This window comes from Peromyscus leucopus, chromosome 4 (assembly GCF_004664715.2).
Source record: "Peromyscus leucopus breed LL Stock chromosome 4, UCI_PerLeu_2.1, whole genome shotgun sequence".
NCBI classification, from domain to species: Eukaryota; Metazoa; Chordata; class Mammalia; order Rodentia; family Cricetidae; genus Peromyscus; species Peromyscus leucopus.
Window position 1 is genome coordinate 35,207,484 of NC_051066.1, and position 216 is coordinate 35,207,699.

Here is a 216-nt window from a genome sequence, read left to right on the forward strand (position 1 = left end):
AATACATGCCACATAGAGTCTCTAGTGGGTGTGTTCACTAGTTATAGACAGCATGTCTCACCTAGATGCCTTTTACATCTTTTACTAGTTTGTTACTTATTATTCTACACACTTTCTTATCTCACTTTTTTCTTGTGGATCAAGTAGAAATTCATTTAAGTGTTACAGTTCTGTTGAAAACATACATACAGAGAGAGAAAGAGAGAGAGAGAAAAC